This window comes from Cavia porcellus, unplaced genomic scaffold (assembly GCF_034190915.1).
Source record: "Cavia porcellus strain 051 isolate PalLab524CR breed Dunkin Hartley unplaced genomic scaffold, mCavPor4.1 scaffold_22, whole genome shotgun sequence".
NCBI lineage: Eukaryota > Metazoa > Chordata > Mammalia > Rodentia > Caviidae > Cavia > Cavia porcellus.
The window spans coordinates 24,105,736-24,122,582 of record NW_026947505.1 but is presented as its reverse complement, the minus strand read 5'-3'; the positions used below and the strand labels follow the sequence as shown (position 1 = coordinate 24,122,582).

The 16,847-nt window shown below is 39.2% G+C and overlaps 1 protein-coding gene across 4 annotated transcripts in view; it reads right to left on the bottom strand.

Moving 5' to 3' along the window:
• Tiam2 (TIAM Rac1 associated GEF 2) overlaps positions 1-16,847 on the bottom strand; it is a 193,919-nt gene that overhangs the window by 128,222 nt on the left and 48,850 nt on the right. For 3 of the 4 annotated variants that reach the window (XM_023564560.2, XM_013151077.3, XM_063232929.1), the window contains exon 2: positions 15,246-15,380. The exons of the other annotated variant lie outside the window; for it this stretch is intronic. The gene's annotated coding sequence lies outside the window, so the exon portion shown is untranslated. The remainder of the gene's footprint in view (positions 1-15,245; positions 15,381-16,847) is intronic. 4 annotated transcript variants of the gene reach the window in all.

Here is a 16,847-nt window from a genome sequence, read left to right as displayed (position 1 = left end):
GCATCTGTTTAAAGGCAGAAAAAAGGAAGAATAAAAATCACATGCAAACATAACAAGGTGCTTGTGTGGAAAAGGAAGGGAGTATTAGCAGGACTTCTGTTACTTTATATCCCTCAGCATCTACCATATGTTCTCCACATATTCTGCTTCCCCAACACAAGCTCTACCAGTAAACCTCTCTTTATTAGGCAAACCATTCTGGTTTAACAGTTAATGAAACTACAGAAGAGAATGCTGTGTATTTTTGCATTCACAACAAGAACCGCTTATAGTTGTGTATTATCTTTTCTTAACTCATTTTTGCATCAAGCAAAGTTGTTCTTTTTCAATAATGTAGAAGGATAAAGATGAGTGAAATCAAATAAAGACATCACTGAATTCAAATTAGCACAACACAATAGTTTACCAAAGGGAACTTTAGCAACAGAACAAAACAAAGTAGGGTACAAAAGCCACTGTACCCTACAATAGCCGTTCAGGAGCCCCTTTAGTGAAGCTTAAGGAGGGAAAAAGGGAGAGCATCTGTGAGTGAGAGAGGGAGACATAGAATATGAGTATTAATATGATTATGAATGTGTCACACTTGAAAGGCTGAGGACCAGAAAATGTAGATATAGAACAAACTTTTCAGCATGGTTGTGTCAGGAAGTATGTTTAAACCCGTGACAGGTTCTGAGCTATCTCTACAGACTGGTGTGTTAAATAGCCCTCAACAAATCCTCATGGAATGAGTGATTCCCTTGAATTTAAAGCCATTGAACAAAGTAAAATGATACACATGCCCGCCTGGGCTCTGCAAGGGGGTACCTAGAAATCAACCAGAGACTTTCAGCTTTATTTCAGAGCTTAGTTGGGCCAGAAACATTCTCCAAAGGCTAACTTTGTATCCTTCTAATTCTGAACATAATCTTCTTGGGTCAGCTTTTTGCTGCTGTAACAAAATACTTGAGAATAACAACTTAAAGGAGGAAAGCTTTTTTTACAGCTCAAAGTTTCAAAAAGTTCAGTCTATACTTGCTTGACTCCATTGCTTTAGGCCTGCAGTAAGGCAAAAACAACACAGCAGACAGCAGCAGAGCAAAGATGCTTGCTTCATGGCACCCAAGAAACAGGCAGACAGGGAAAAAGTCTGAAAAGCTGGAACCAGATTTAGTTCCCAAGATCACACCCCCATGATCCACATCCTTCAAGTAGGCCACACCTCCTAAGTTTCTATTACCTCCCAACAATACCATCAAATTATGATCTCATCAATGGATTCATCCACTGATGAACCTAGAGCCCTCATGATCCAATCACCTTTCAAAAGCCCCACCTCTGAACACATAAGACTTCTAGGGGACATTTTAGATCTAAAAATATAACAAAACACTGTAGGGGAAAGAAACTTGTGGTTTCAGAGGATGAAATTTTTAATAGAGACAGTAGGGCCTAGGATGCTTTCCATGATGTCTTGAAAGTTAACTACTGAATGACTAGCAGGAGAATGAATGGAAGGACAGATGAATGCCAGGACCTCATCAGTGCCACTGCCTAGAGAGGGAGGACTTGGGTTTATCCCAGGGAAGGCTCATTTCAAAACAACCTCACCTACTGTCTGGTAGGGGAAGGCAGAGTATGAAACCTTATTTCAGATGTTGTTTTTATAGCAACATACTACACAGTACTTTAATCTCTAACTTTAAAAAGGCTATGCTTCACACATGAAGATGGCACAGGGTTTTTAAATAAATGTCTGCCCAAAGTCAAGAAGGAAAAAGAAAACTGTCGTTTTATATTTGTCTGTAAAATGCATAAGTTTATTTTTGAACATGAAGACTCTGTCAATTTTATAATAAATTATTTTACTCTCTTCATGCATATTTTAATATCCTCCCATTAACGAACAGTACACAAAAGATAAAGAGGTACCAGCTCACTGAGCAGGCCCCTGCGATACTTGTGTCAATGGTACAGATAAGGTTTTAAACAAGGGTAACAAGCACAAAACTGATAGCCACAGGACAGATAATGATGTCTTTCTGGAAGGTGGGAAAAACACTTGACAGCAGCCTACTTTGTCTTTGATTCACCAATTAATTTTCTAGAAAGATGCACATGTCAGAGCCCCCGAGGTTCCACAGCTGTTCCCGTCTCATTCTACCTTTGTGAACAAATCAAAACAACCCAAGTAGTAAACAGACATCAGGAATTTTCGCACAAAGCCAATACTGGAATCAGCCTAAAAGATCACATTCTATACATCTGAATTTCCACCTGGATTGGCTGTAGCTGATAAGTAAGTCATTTCACATTCAGGACCAAGTAAGTCCCAATTAACAGGAAAATGCTATGCTAGACACTGTGAATGCACCACATAAGAACCAATCAGGCATTTATCAGGGCTTAGAACCAGTTAGGGGGTGAAGAGACAACAAGACAATTCAGAAATAATATAAAGAGCTAAGATAAACTGGCCATCTGGCATGAAAGCAAAATGGTGCTATGAAGAAAGATGCCAGAAACTGTCTCTGGCTTCATAAAAAGAAAAATACCAAAAAGAAAATTAAAAAAAAAAAAAAAACACGGGGGGCTGGGGATTCAGCTCAGCGGCATAAGCACCTGCCTTGCAAGCAGGCAGTCATGAGTTCGATCCCTGGTACCAGAAAAAAGGGAAAAAAAAAAAAAAAAAACACGGAATTTATCTGAAATAGAACTTTTCAGCAGTAATGACCAAAATCATCAGGTAAAATTTGAGAGATAGTTTTGATTCATTTTAGAAGATGAAAACACAATGCACGTAAAGGAAAACGTTCACTTCTGTATCAAAACAAACTTCAGAATTTTAAAAACGTTTTGGAGGATGCATAGAATCCACTGCCAAAGAGATAAAAGAGAGATACTGTACCCATTAAATGAAAGCAGGCAAGGACCAAAACAGACTGCCAAGGACTGATGCCCAGAGGCCTTGTTAGGACAGCCTGGGTGCAGAGAGCACTTCCTGTGGGAGAGAATTCAGACCAGGGCGAGATGACGTCAGACTGGGCAGAGACAAAGTCCCGTTGGCTGACCTGACCCAAAGGAACACATCCAACTTGGTCGTGACAACAGGCAGAACATGCTTGCTCATAAGGAAGAAGGGACAGACAGAGGACAGAGCGCTAAGCATCGAGTCTGATGGAATGCAGCATGGTGGCCAGGGAGCAGCAGAGCACGCGTCAGGCGTGGGAGGCTCCTGGAGTCCTTCACTTGCACTTTATTCATTGCAAGACAGCCCGCAAAGCCAAAGGCAGAAGCCAACAGTTCATGAAATAATTAGTTAAAGGTTGGAAAGGTTTCCAGCACAAGAAAATTCTATGATGACTTTCGTTTACAGAGGTACAAATAATTTAGACCTAGTAATTGGCCTTTGATGTACACCAGCGCATTTCCTACGCACTAGCTCACTGGTATCAGTTTTAATTGTAAAGTGGGTGTTAATGGTGAAAATGAAGTGAGTAATCCCAAAATGTGGTTGGAAGTTAAAAAAAAAAAAAAAAAGAGCTCATTCATAAGAATGCCAGATTGTAACACTCTGGGAGGTTGAGGCAAAAGAGATTTCAGGGTTCCAGCAAGCCCAGGCAATTTAGCAACTTACTGAGACCCTACCTCAAAATAAAAAATGTAAAATGGTGGACCCTCATTCCAAAGGCCCTGTATTCAATCCCCAGAACCACAACACATGCATGCAGTGCACACATACGCACACCCCAGGAGCACATGGATCAACATGGAGAAAGAGCAGCTGAGAATAAACCCCAAGTTTGTCACTTGGTGGTCCCAGGACCCTCAGTCACTGATTTACCACTGCACCACTTATGTCCCTCTAGGTAAAACAAAACTGGTTATAAATGTCTCCTGGGACTGTGACAAAACACAGCAAGAAAATATTTTTGAATTACCTGATATAGGGCACAGGCCAACTAATTAGTGTTAAATAATAAACCTCAGTTTCTCTCTGCTAGTTGTGCTGTGTAACTAGGCTTTCTTCCACGGTGAGCAGCACTAATAAAAACTCTGAATTATTTTTAACAAGTGCAGTGTTAGCAAGATGACTCAATAATACCAAGGTCAGGCCTAAATGTCTATTACTAAAAAATACTGTAAAATGTTTTATAAAAAAATTTCTCTAGGTATAAAATAGGTAGGTAACTGGTAAAGCTAAGGGAAAATATACATCAAGAAATCTGTACAGTCAAGCCTGGAGATTGTGGCTTTGATATCTATAAACTGTTTTTTCTAATATTTTCATAATACTTTATAGTACTAATTAAATTAATTGGGGCATGGAGGCCTCCCTTAATTCCAGAGAGCATGAGAGCCGTCTGAGAGCGAAAGATAGTGTAGATCTTTTTTTGAGCTTAGCCTAAGACTGAGCCTACAGGAGTGCTATTCTTTAAAAATAAAAAATTAGCCATCACAAAACCAGAGAACTAAGAGTTTGCAGAACAAAGAGCTTCCTACTTTCCTTCCAGTCCAAAGGACAATAAACTGTGGTGATGTTGAGAAATTAGTATAAAGATGACAATTTAAATATAAGCTTTGTGTATGAAATAAAAATAATTCAAGGGGAAATGATGAATTTCAAATGCTCAGTAGCAGAAGTATAAAGATGGATTTTACTTACACTGTATTTTTAAGACTTTGCCTGCTGTGCTTAACCAGTTAGCAATCCACCCTCAACTTCTCACAATACCAACCCAGAAAGTACACACCAATGCACACCAAATGACAATTACTAAATTATTTGTACCCCTCGAAACAGAAGTGATTACAGTATTTGCTTCTACTAGAAATGTTTCAGGCCTTTAATTCTAATCACTTTAGCACAATTTTTTTTTTGAGTCAGGGTCTCATTATGTAGCCCACGTTGGCCTCAAACATGCAGCAATCCTCCTGTCTCAGCCTTCCAAGCAATGGGATCATAAGTGTGCACCACCACATTCTGTTTATTTCAATACAAAATCGGCATACTTCTCATAGGTATTTTATTACCTGCTATTTCATAAGCATGAATAACTTAGCTTCAATTAGAAAAGGGCTATAGATGGCAAGCTGGGAAAGACAACGACAGTGAATTAGCACATGAGACACATTACATACATGTAGTATAGGAACATAACTTGAACCAGAGGATCAGGGCCTAATGAAGGCACCACACCCTCCCACATCCTAATTCAGCACAGGAAACTGCACACATGCACCTTCATCCACCAACTCAACTGTAGGTGGTATCAACTTAGTGAGCGTTGAGATTTTTTTTTAACTTTATAATGATGCAAAAACTATTATACATAGGCTTTGCTTGAGATGTTTTTGCCCAACTATAGACTAACATAAGTGTTCTGTGCACATTTAAGGTAGGCTAGGTCATGTCAATGTATATGGTAGGTTATTTGTATTAGGTACATTTTTTAACTTGAATTTTTCAACATATGGTAGGTTTATCGGGGTACAACCCTATCATAAGTTAAGGAGCACTGGAAGTATTAATAACACTTTTAAGTTCTATTCTAAAATTCTGGCTGCATACTTGGCTCCATCATAGTCTTACCTGATGTGTCTCTGCTTTTGGCCCTACTAATCATCATTATTATGAATATTCCCCGCATCACTGTTATTTTATAATAATTCTTTTATCGGGGCTGGGGATTTAGCTCAGCGGCATAAACACCTGCCTTGCAAGCAGGTGGTCGTGAGTTCGATCCCCGGTACCGATAAAAATGAAAAAAAAATAATAATTCTTTTATCAAATCTTATTATTATCTCATTCAAAACTCTGAGAATCCTCAGCCATATCAGACATAGAAGGCAGAGGTAGACCCTTTGTACTCCCAACCTCCAAGAAAATTTAAAGAAAAAAGCAAGCATGCTGGGGCTGAGGCTGGTTTGGTTTGGTTTGATGGTATTTGGGGATTGAACTCAGGATCTCATATGGGCTAGGCAAGTGCCCTACCACAGAGCTACACCCCCAGTCATTACTTTTTTTAACGTTATTTTGAGATGGGATCTCACTAAGTTGCCTAGACTGGCTTCAAACTTATGATCCACTCCCTTAGTCTCTCAAGTAATAACTGGGATTATAGGCATGGGTTCCTGCATCCAGCTAGCATGAAGGCTTTCTTAAAGAGTTGATTGTTAGATTTTTTAATTCTAAGATAATGATACCAAAAAGCCAATATTCTGTTAAGCTTATTTAATCTTACAGCTATAGCACACAACTTCACTGCATTAAACATATACCTATGACAATTAGTATGGTTTGAAAATATTCTGTACTAATTACAAAGAGGATCTCTGTTTTCCTTTGTCCAACTTGCATATTTGATCCAGCCCTATCTCCCCTGGCTCCCTGATACCTATTCCTTCCCCTCCATTAGAGAGGACAACCCAGGAACAAAAGCAACATTCCCAGTGTGGTACCCTCTGGAACTACACCCTACGTGCCACCCTCGTCCAGAACCACAGCTGTACCCACCGCCTCGTCCAGAAGTACATGAGGACCCATTTGCTTCTTACCATTTTACCAGCTGCCCCATCCCTGAACTTCCAAAGCTATGGTCAAGCAATGCATGTCGGTGGCCCCACTCCTTCCACTGATAGCACTGAGCTTCGCACACTACTGCACAGCACTAGGATGGGCGCTCAGAACTAGCAATCACATTTTTAGTCCTACTGCCTTAGAAGAACTTAACATGCAAGGAAGTAGCTAGCTTGTGGGTAGTGAAAATGTGGAAAACAATTAAAATAAGCGTATCATTACATTGTCAGTTAAGTAAGAGTGATATCCACAAATTGTATGCAAACACTTTAACATCATGGTACTTTATTTTACAAAAGACTACCTTTAGAAGCCAGGTTCACCCTGATAAAAAGAAGTTCACCATTAAGTTTGGTACAAGAATTTCTGTTGATTGGATCTCTTGTATCTACATCAACTACTTAATATTATCAGATGTTTATCAGACAGGAATAGAGCGCCATTAGGGTAGGCCCTGGTATCACAGTAGCACCAACACAGGACAGCACAGCACTATAGCACTGGCAGCATGCTGAGGTTCAGATCATCCATCAACATCTGGATTCCAGTGCTGAGCTACTAACGAGCTGTTTTGGGGATGGCACCCTCAATCTCTTTCCCCATTTAGACACTGCATTCCCACCTCTGCACCTCAAAGCGATTTTGTGGGGATTACTGATGTCTGAGAGATCTTTCATCTTTGGGGATGAAAGGCACTAATGAGTATTTGTTAAGAATCACTCCCACTCTCCCCTATGGGAAGGTTCCAAGCTCCTCCCGGGAGGGTGTCTGCTGCAGGTAGGAAAATGCTCCGTTTGAAGTGGAGAAATCACAGTAGACTTAATTACGGGGAAGTGGAGTACCTCAATGTTAAACAGAGAGCAAGAAGCCTGCAATTCTAATTTTTTCTTACCTCAATGGCAGGTATAATAACCTTGAGCTTGGTTTTCTTGCTCCATAAATCCAAACTAAACACACAAAGTCCCTATGAGAAGCAGAGCTTATATAAGAGGAAATCAAACTGGAGAGAAAACATTTGCAAAAAGATCATGATTACATAACATGGAACTTGGCTTACAGATTCGGGCCCTTCTGTAGAAGTACTCGGTCAATCTTAAACAAAAACGGACCAGGCACAACTAAAAATGAAAAATTCTTTAGAAAGTCATTTAAACTTGAACCACAGACTTTTAATGGTATCTAACAGTAAACTGACTTAATTCCCAAAAGTAAACAAGATTTTAATTCTGTTGACCATACAGTATAGCCCTTCCTTGGTAAATTTTTTTCATTTATCACAAATTCTAAAATAAGGACAAATACTATACAGTGTAACAAAGCTCCACCCCATTTGATTCCTCGGCTTCCAACCCACAGCTGATTCTCTGCATCGCATGCTGACTCCTCAGGCTCCATCTTTCCCACCTGGGCCCCTCCTGGATCCTACCTATGTTCCTCAGTGCTCTAGGCATGGTCCTTCACCCCTGTACCTTCAATATTCTCTTCCAGGGTAACCACACAGTTATCACTGTCAACAACCCAGCAGCGAGTTCCTGTCTCTTCCCAGTCCCTGGCCCACTTATGTACTCACTGGATAAGCCACCTCTAAATCAACAAGACTCAGACTAAACCCCACTTTCCCCCAACAACCTAGACCTCCTTCAGTGTACCCGACCTCCTCCCTAGCCACTCACAAATGATACAAACCCTTCAATTATCCTCGGCTAGCTTCTCTTTTCCCCATCTTGCACACCAAGGGGGTCATTAAGTCCTATGGCTTCTCCTCCCTAAACCTCTCTTTAATGTGCGCTCCTCTCTCCTCTGCCTCTGCCCCCATTCAGATTCTCACAGCCTGGCTGCAGCTCTGCCACTATCGTTTCCTAGTTTAGTATTTCTACATCTTTCTCCATCCACCCATCTCCATAGCAGCTAAAGAGAATTTTACAACGCAACCTGATCCTGTTACGGTCTACTCTGAAACCCTCCGGTGTTAGCCACGCCTTATAATACAAAGTCCCAAGCTTCTTTTCATGGCACACAGAACAGCATGCTGCCTTTCCAGCTCCTGTCCTCCCAGCTACCAGTGGAAACTCCCTGGAGCAGAGACATCACACCACAAAGTCCAAATCCTGCCATGACTCTGACCCTGGCCCAAACACTCCCCTCTACTCTATGCTTAACAAATTTCTCTTCATTCTCAAAACAAACAGACATGGTTCTTCCGAAACATTTCTTAAATCTCATAGTAAGAAAAATGATTGTTGGGGCTGGGGATTTAGCTCAGCGGCATAAACGCCTGCCTTGCAAGCAGGCAGTCGGGAGTTCGATCCCCAGTACCGATAAAAAGGAAAAAGACAAAAAAAAAAAAAAAAATCTAGAGAAAAATGATTGTTTATTTTCAGATACCTCTCTAACCCCCAAACAAGCATCTATTCAAGTCCTTTCCCCACTGTGCAAAGACTATTTTCTTCAAAACCCACCTAGGCCACAGACTCTATTCAGGGTGATAAAAAGTACATGACCAATGAGTATTAAATGAATGACAGTGAATTAATACAAATTCTGGAATATAGCAGTAGCCTTCAACTTTTTTTCCTATTATTCATAAAGCCAGTTATTTCAAGTTCAACTGTTCTCCATATCTTGAAAATTTCTTAGAGACATCCCTGCATGCCTACCTATTCATTTTCATAACTTTTAAACACATCTTTTAAAGGTGTATGTTACACATTTAAATTCCACTGGGCTCAGTCAATGAGATACACATAAACTGAGTCTCCACCCACATCTCAGGGAATTAACATGGGGACAAAAGTTTTTCTTTAAAAGATCAAGGTAATCAATTTATAGTCTTTTTTGTTGTTGTTATTTCTCTTTGCATTTTATATAATACTCATGATTGAACCCGGGGCCACAGATATGTCAGGTAAACATCACACCAGCAAGATAACTCTCCAGTCTTTTATTTCTTTGTTTTTTGTTTCTTTGTTTCAGACAGGGTCTTGCTAAATTGCTCAGGCTAGCCTTGAACTCTCCATCCTCATGCATCCTGCTATTGGAATTACAGGTGTATGTTGCCACACCCAGTTCACAGTAACTTCCTGTTTTATTTTGCTTTTGGAGACAGAATCTTACTATCTGACCCAAATTGGTCTTGAATTCCCTGTGTAACCCAGACTGGACTTTAACTCACAATCCTCCTGCCTCAGCATTCCAAACACTGAGAGTACAGGCATGTGCTCCACACCCAGTTTACAGTGGCACTTCTAAGGCCTTTTGTCCTTATTACGTTACTCTGCTGAGTTGAACACCAAGTCCTGAGCAACTGCCTTAAGTATTTTTAGTGAATACTGACCACATGGTATAGGAATAAACAATAAGTAAATCAAATTTCAATTAAAAAGAGGTACCTGTCCACCTAGCACATTCCAAGCTAGACAAGGAAGTTGTGGAACAGTGTGGAAACTAACTTCAAAATTTTTACTGTTACATTTTCCTTAAGTAATAGTGAGAAGCTACCTAACTGATTCAAATCTGATGACAAAGCCAGTCACCTGAATTTGTTTTTCTACTATATCTTGGCTGCCATGCAAAATCTTTGTGTATCACTATATACAGTGATAAAAGATTTTTATCATAGATTTCCTACAATTTCCTTGTTTGTGGTTTCTTGTATTGTTTTGGCCCCTACCTTCAAACAGTTACAGGACTACATTGCTCCTAGGTAACCAACTACATTATACTTGGTTATAGTTTCTCCAAAAATATGTCACCATTTTCCCCAGTCAACAAGGCTCTGTGCATTCTGTGGTACAGCTTGAGTCAGAAAATGGAAAATCAGCTTTATGGTTTACTAACAGCTACCCATGGCTATAAAGAGTTATAAACACAACAGAATTTCCTGAAAAGGAAAATGGAACTAAAACAGAGTAGCCTGATGCAGGGAAGTACTCTCTGAGGTAAGGGCCGTCCTGGGTACAAACGCTGCCTCCCTCCCCCTTTCTGACCCAGGGGTGCGATGACCGTGCTCTCAAGGCTGAGATTAGAGGGTTACAGGGCACAGGGCACCTAGCACAGAGACACACAAAGGCCGAAAGAAGCTGGGGATTGGGAGGAGCACGGAAAGTTTAGAGGCAGAAACTCAAAGCCACAAGAGAATACAGGAGTCCTCATGAGAATTTTCCACATTGCTTAGGGACTTTTTCCAGGAAGAGTAACAAAGAGTTTAAGTCAATTTTATTTTAAATATTAAAGGAGGAATTATCGTCAAACATGGCTCCAATTCCACTAAAGGTGGAATGTGGTAACTCAGGAGGCACATGACTACACTGGAGGGGATTCAATGGCCTTTGGGGCGGTCTGGCCTGAGGCAACAGTCACGAGGGTCACCTCAGCGTGATGCAGACAGCTATATTCTGTGCCAAGCTGAGTGTGAGCTCGCTGGCCATGCTGGGGCCTGCTAAATTCGCATGCTAGGATGCTGAGACTGTACCACAAGACCTCCACAAGGGCTTTTCTAATCCTACAAATTCAACAGGTTGAGATGATTATAAATAGAAATATTTGTAACTAACTAATCAACAAATCTTTAACATATGATCAGATATCAGGAAAGTATGCAAAAAAATTTTTTTCCACTGAATTTTTAAAGATTTATTATTAAACTCTGGGCTTGCTTCTCATTCCTGAGAAACTAAGGGCAAACCAGAGCCGAGTAGAAAAGACACACCAGAAATATGATAAAGGAGCACCATGAAACCTTTTGGTCTGTCCATCCAGAGCTGTTTTCTGGCTGCCCCCGCCCCGAGAGTTCACCTGAACACACACCCACCTCCATATACAGGAAGAAATCCTTCCAGGCCAGGACAGTGCACAAGCAAAATAGCACAGACTTCACTTCTCCCCATGATCTGGGCCTTCGCAATCTCCTATGTAATATGATGTATGCAATAAACAACAAAAATCAACAAAACAAGATGTAAATAACAAAAGTCCTCACAAAGACAGCATGACAAAAGGCCCATGATTCTGTGAAGGCTTCAAAGTACAGCTAGACCTTTAAAAGTTAAATGCTACCCACACTAATGGAATTCCCCAACACATCAAATACCTGGTCTCCAAATTATCAGCACAGGGTCAGTGGACAACTCAGGGTTATTAACACAAATTAGTAGCATGACTGGCTGCCAGAGAGGCTTGGATATCTGCCCCTACCCCATGTCCAGCCAGAGTCACCAACCAAAGAGAGCTGGTTCCCCTGGGTGCTCTTTATTATTACACAAGCGTAAAGGAAAAAAAAAAATCATACTTTAAAGTTAAAAAAAATGAAGCTATATTCTTGTAATAAGAACAAAGTTACACTTCATTTAAAAATAATGAGGTCATATGGGGTAAGAAGAAAGGTAATATACGATCATTCCCACTGGCTTATTTTTAGTATTATTTGCAGTGCTAAAATACATCCACATAAAAAGGAATGGATTAACACTGCGTATATGTAAACAAAAAAACTCTGGCAATATCCTACTCTGGAAGAAAGAGGAAGGAGGAAGAAAAGGAAGGAGAAAAGACAGAGGGAAGGTGGGGGGAGGAGGATACAGGGGACCAAGGAGTGAGGGGAGCTGAGAGATGCCTCTCTTCACTGCAGCCATAGCCAAACCTGGAGAGAAGGATGCTTGGTTTCTTTTCAATAGACTTGCACACAGGTTACTTACTGCACAGGCCATAGGATACAGTCATGGAACCTCATTTTAATATTCAGACCCTGTCCCCGCTCCACCTGGAATTACTCAAAAGCATTCTGCCCCACTGAGATCGTAGCTGTAGTAAAACTCCAGTGAGATACCTCCCACTGGGCCTGCCCACTCTCACTCCTCTTGGTTCTAGGCCAAACCACAAGTTCCAAGGAGGTCAGACATTCAAATTCCATCCCAAACTACATTCACAATTCACAATGAAGGCATAGCAAGCCAGATACATGAACCCAAATATAATGGGGTTTTTTTCAGCAATGATAATCACACAATAAGCTTTTGAGTTATGCAATTTTCATGCCCTCAAGCTGCAAAAGCTAGACTAAGTTTAGCTAGACTTTCAATTTCTTAAATGTGAAGTACTGTATTTTTTTTCACCCAGTTCTCACCAACAGCATGCATAGTTCTATACTCATAAAGGACGTGTTTCAGGTAATATCAAGCTTGTAGAGTGAAAAAAAGATATAGATAAATTCTACAGAAGAATTTATAGGTAAAGGCTGGGGATTTATAGGTAAGGGCTGGGGATTTAGCTCAGTGGCATAAGCCACTGCATAGCAAGCTCAATGTTGTGAGTTTGATCCCAGGTACCAAAAAAAAGAAAAAAAAAGAATTTACAGGCACATTTTTGGACTGTCAATAAAACCCTATAGCTAAGATGCTAAGCTACTCACTCATTCCTAGTTATCAGGAGAGAAATATCAATTTTCAAAGCTATAAGATAACTGACTTTATCAACATGTTATGAGGCAAATACTGGCCTATTATCATTTGCTCCAAGATCCTCTACAGTTTTTCACAAGATAATTAATTCTATAGGCTCCTACCCAAATATTGATCACATTTACTAATTTGTTGTTTCTGTATAGCTTCTGCTTTATCATTTTTATTCTTTTTATCTACTTTTTTTGTTTGTTTTGTTTTGATACAGGGTCTCATTATGCAGTGTAGGCTGGTTTGAATTTGCTTATGTAGCCCAGGTCAGCCTGGAATTCACAAGGATCTTCTTGCCTCAGCCTCTCAAGTCCTAGATTTTTATAGGCATGTGACACCACACCTGCTACCTTTTATCTAATGTTACTGAGTTTCACTATTTAATATCCATCTGTATGCTATAAAATACCTTATAACATACAGGCAATAAAATGTTCAAATCTTAACAAATGTTAAATCTTAACACTTTTTACATATGTATATACTAACATAACTATTATGAATACACACACACACACATATATAGTGCTGGAAATACACAATTTTACATGTGTACCCAAGCATGCACACTCTCCATCCCTGAAAATGCAATAAAGCTGTGGCATAATCAGTTGACCACAATATGATCAACTACTAAAACATCGCTTTTTGGTTGTGGAAAAAAATAAAGCACTTAAAGTATCATTTACAATGTGATGCAGAGATCTTGTTACTACATTTCTAGATTTTGAATCACTATCCCTTTTATTAAATCATATTGCCTTGCCACTAAATCTGAACCTGTTATTTTCTTCAGAAAAATGTTAAAGTTACATATCAGGGGAAAAATACTTGCAAATTACATACCCAATAAATGACTTTGTATCATATATATTTTTTTTAATTAAAACTCTAAAATGAAATGAACACAGTGGTATTCATTTAAATTGGCAAAAGATTAGAACACACACTTCCTCCAAGAAGATATACACATAGCAAATGAAGACATGAAAAGATTTTCAGCATTCGTAGACATTAAGGAAATGAAAATTCAAACCACAAGGAGATATCACTATCTGTTACAATGGCTAAAATAAAAAATAAGCTGATAAACCAGAAAGATGCTGCAAATATGGAGCAATAGGTGAGAATACAAAGCAATAGAGTAACCTTGAAAAATAGCTTCATAGTATACTACAAAAGTAAACACACATTTACTATACATCAGTCCCACTGCTGCTTACTAAAGTGAATTATAATCTTATGCAAACCTGAACACAAATGTTTATGGCAGCTTTATTCCTAACTGTCACATTTGTCCTTTGGCAATCAAATGATTAGCAAACAGTAATATGGAATACAATAGAATACTACCTAGCAATAAAAATTGACTGATTCAGTAACCTGGATGAATTTTCATTGTATTCTGCTAAATGAAAGCACTTAACAGACCAAAAAGGCCACATCCTTTAGACCTCCATTTACTTGAGATTCTGGAAATGGTAAAATCCTAGGGACATAAACAGGGGCTGCCAGAGGGTGGGAGAATCATACAAGAAAATATTTAGGGTGATGGAACCGTTCCACATGGCCTTGTGGTGCTATAAACATGACTCCATGCATTTGTTAAAAACCCATAGAGCCACAAAACAGTGAACTGAACTATTATACATGCTTTTAAAAACACAGTCGAGTGTCAAGAAATCTCAGAAGAAAGAAACCAATGTGATTATAACCCCATGATGTGGGTCAGGTAAAAGGAACTGATCTAAAAAAAACTTTGGAGCCAAATATTCTTACTAAATAGTGTAAGCTATCAACAGAAAAAAAAAACCTATAAAACATTGTATATAGTTGGTAGGTTTATTGGTAGCACGGGCACAAGTTAGCAGTTCTGAAACTGCATAGAGTGCCACTGAACAAATCTGTAAATAAGGTATAGAGAAGAGGACCTAAGACTTTCAGTGTCAAAAACAAGTTACAAAAGAGGAAGGCTGGAATAAATTCACCCATGGATTATAGTTGATGACACCCGTGTAAGCTCATGTTTGTTTTTAGATATGTAGGTAAATAGATCCAAACATGAACATAAATTTTTCTGGGCTTGGGGATACTGGGGTATACACACACATATCTAAATGTATACACAGATAGATACAGAAATAAGAGATATTACAAAAATTATCATTTTTATTTTGACCAAGAGGTATATAAATTGTGTATACAGTACACAGATTAGAATTTATAAGACTATTTCCTACCTCTGTTCATTGAGAAGTCCTAAAAGCAGTGACACTCAGTAGCGGTTAGCACACCTTGCATCCAGTTCTTGGTTTCTAAGTGCAATATCATTCCCAAATGCAAAGAACCAGGACGCCTTGAGAAAACAGCCAGTTCTAGGAATGGGGTGAAAAGATGAAAGATGAGTCAGTTACATCCTGTCACACAACAACAAAAGAGCCAATCCTAAAGAGCAACAAACAATAGCATTGAATTATAACCCAAAAAATAAATGACCTTGAGTCCATACCAATATAAGTAAGTAAACAAACGAGGGAGAAGAAACAATCTTCCTGACAAAAAATTCTGGTTAACATAGAAGAGGGCTAGGGTGCAGGTCAAAGGCAGAACATTTGCCCAGCATGCACAGGTCCTGGGTTCCATCTCACCATTGGCCGGCCGGGTTGTAGGGCACACAGAGAAATGAGGGAAAAAGTCATCAATAGAACAACACATCCTTAACTACCACAGGCAGATGAACAATAAAAGCAGCAGGCTGCAGAGGAAACTTGAAAGAGAGAATGTATCATAAGGCTTCAAAGATTACCTTCCAAAACTTGCTAGACATTGCACTAGTTTTCAGATTCAACCACATATTCTTTAATACTCCTTCCTCCAGGAAGTGGAGCAAAATCTTTCTTCCAGAGGGACTTGGGCCTGGAAACCTACTTCTAGTAAACGTAAAAAGCAAAAAGTAGTAATTTTAACTGTAGAGAAAACTGCCTACCACACTAACCAACTGACTAAGGTTACCACCACCAGAAGTCAGTCTCATTGGTCATTGGTTTCGGGTGCCTACAGGATGCAAGAGAAAGGGCACATTGCCTTTATGATGTTCTTTCTAAAATCTACAACCTTATGTCTCAAAACATCGAGTATAAAGAAAAAATTCTACAAAATTACTGTTCATTACTCACAAAAACTGCTAAGCTCATGAAAAAGAATGAAAACCCAAGAATCAGTGATGAACAGGAGGATAAAAAGGAGACATAATAATTAAATGCAATGTGGAATCTCAGACTGCATCTGGTAACAGAAAACATACATTATTTAAAAAACTTGGAAAAATCAAAACTAGTGTGTAGTTCAATTAGTATTAATATTTTGTACTAATGTTAATTCCTAGTGTTGATACATGACACATCTTTCTACATTGTATAGCTAAATCCTAATAACCTTTCGAACTATAAGAGTCCTTTTACTTCAGTGTTTTGTATAGCTATGCCAGGTGATGGGACTCAGTAAATGTTTGCTTAGGGAATAGGTGCATTAGTGAATTACTAACATTAACATCAACAAACACTTATCCAATATCTACTTCAAATATTAGTACCCATTACCCCCAGGATTTTCCAAGCTAGAATTGCTTCTTTAGCTGCATGTTAAATCCACCTGAAGAACTTTAGTCATATTACTAATGCCCGATCCTCAACTTCAAAGTTCTGATTTAGCTGTTATGACAGGAGGCAAATTGAGACCCACAAATCTGGTCAAAGGACCAGGAAATAAACACCAAAATACATGTGTATAGAAGTACTAAATTCAAGGAATAACACAGCTAGCACCAAAACTTTGGGATCTTG